A 2,105-nucleotide genomic window follows, 5' to 3' on the forward strand; every position below is an offset into this window, starting at 1 on the left:
GGAAAGAAAGGTGTTCTCCCATGTGGTTCCTAGCTATGAAAGTAAATCAAGTATTAAGACTGATTGATATTGTACCCTGAAGGAGTGAAGATCCTGTTTTCTTATTCCCTGTCCTCTTTGGAAAAGTGAAAATAGGGACGATCCTTCTGGATTCCATGGGATAAGATCCTTATCTTCCCACCCTCTACCCTGAGCCTCCACCCAGTGCCCTTTTCAGGGTCATCCATCACTATCGCGGGGATTCTGCCAAGCTCCCCCCAGCCCAACCTCCCCCAGGGAGCAGCTTCCCCATCACTTAATCACCATCACCCCTTCTGCCACTCTCCAAATTCTTGTTCTTTAAATGTGGAGAGCAGAATATTTCCACTAAACTATTCACACAAAAGGTAATGACTTACTGTGTCACCCTCTCAAGCAACATATGTATAAGTTCACTGGGTTCTTAGGGAGACATAATGATTTACCTCCAAAGGAACAGTACTGGTGGAATTGCAAGTATCAGTTTGGCCAGTGGAGGGCACTTTAATACCCTTTAGGTCACTACATCTACCTATTTCTTCTGTATAGGGATGACTGATGGAATCAACGCTCAAACACCATACCTGTGCACAGAGCAGCCAGGGAACTTAGGGTTTAGAAAGTTAATGTATCATCTGCAGAAGGATTCCAAGGGAGGGAGAGCCCAGATTGTGCTGTCAAGGCTATGGCTGTTAGCTCTTGCATTTTTGGTTTCTCACTGGCCAGTTATCTACCCAGCAGCCTAAGGACCCTGTGCAATGGGGATGGATGGTCCATGGATTGGATCCTTCAATTCGCATTCATGTAGGTTATTTGCCACTGGGTACATGCCTACACAGGTGAGAGCACAGTAGGCACTGAGAGTTTAATATTCATTCTATTTTTCTTGGCACAGATCCAAGAAGACTGAATTCTATTTAAAATAAAAATTGAGGGAAAAAAAAAGGAAAGAGGAGTAAAAATCACATTCGGAAGTATTCATCTAAGCCAACTTCTTCCAAGAAGCCCTTCCCAGGCATAATGATGGTTTTCTTTTCAGAACTTATTCAATAATATCATAGGCTGTCTGATAGTGTTAGCTGTCTTTTGGGGGTATATACAAGTTTGTCTTCCCTACCAGACTGTGAGCTTCTGGGGATAGTTCTCCCTTTTATTTCTGTATTTCTTCCCTCCCTCCCTCATTATTCTTTTACTCCCACTATTCAACAAACCTCCCTCCATCCCTCTCTTCCTTCCTTCCTTCCTTCTTTATCTCCTTCCTTTCTTCCTTCCTTTGATATTTATGAACCTCTTGCCATATGAAGAACACTGAGCCAAGTGCTGAGAAAGAATAAAAGTCTTTTATTCACTTATACCTTCAATAAACATTCTCTTGAGCACCATTTATGTGTTGGGAATTGTATTTATGACTGTGAGGGATACAGATTATAATTATTATTAATTATAACAACTTATATAAGACTTTCCTTACACTAATTCTGAGAGGTAGGGAGCACTTGTATTATTATTTTCATTATATAATTGAATTGGCTAAAGTTATACAAGTTAGCAGCAAAGCAGAGGTTTTGAATCCAGATCTCCTGTCTGCAAACCTGGCTCTTTTCTTCTGAATTCTTTCCTCAAGAACTTGAAAGGGACTCCTATAGCGAGAACACAAAGTACAAAGGGAGGAGGAATATATAAAAACAGTGCATTAGGAACCCAACCTCTTCCTGCGTTGGACTCAGTTTATTTAGTATTCCATAAGCCATACCCCTCAGTTCCTTTAGGTTTCAAGAATCCTGGAAACTGGAAGGTGTTTCCTGCTCCACAGTGGCCACTGCAGATGCCAAGGAACATCTAGGGCCCCAGGGAAAATCAGACCTTGAACAGGAATGTCAAAATCCAGGAGAAAAAAAAAACCCAGACAGTCCTGTTAACAGTCATTTATTTTTAAACCTCAACTTCAGATCAGGATTTGACGGGTTTTTTCAAGCCCCAGAAGGGATTATACAATACTGTCAAGTTTGTCATATTGCAATTTTGAAATTAAAGAGCTGTTGGGCTCAAATAAATGCATTTTTAAGAAAAAAAAAAACCAGCATAAT

Source organism: Sminthopsis crassicaudata, chromosome 2 (assembly GCF_048593235.1).
Source record: "Sminthopsis crassicaudata isolate SCR6 chromosome 2, ASM4859323v1, whole genome shotgun sequence".
Lineage (NCBI taxonomy): Eukaryota > Metazoa > Chordata > Mammalia > Dasyuromorphia > Dasyuridae > Sminthopsis > Sminthopsis crassicaudata.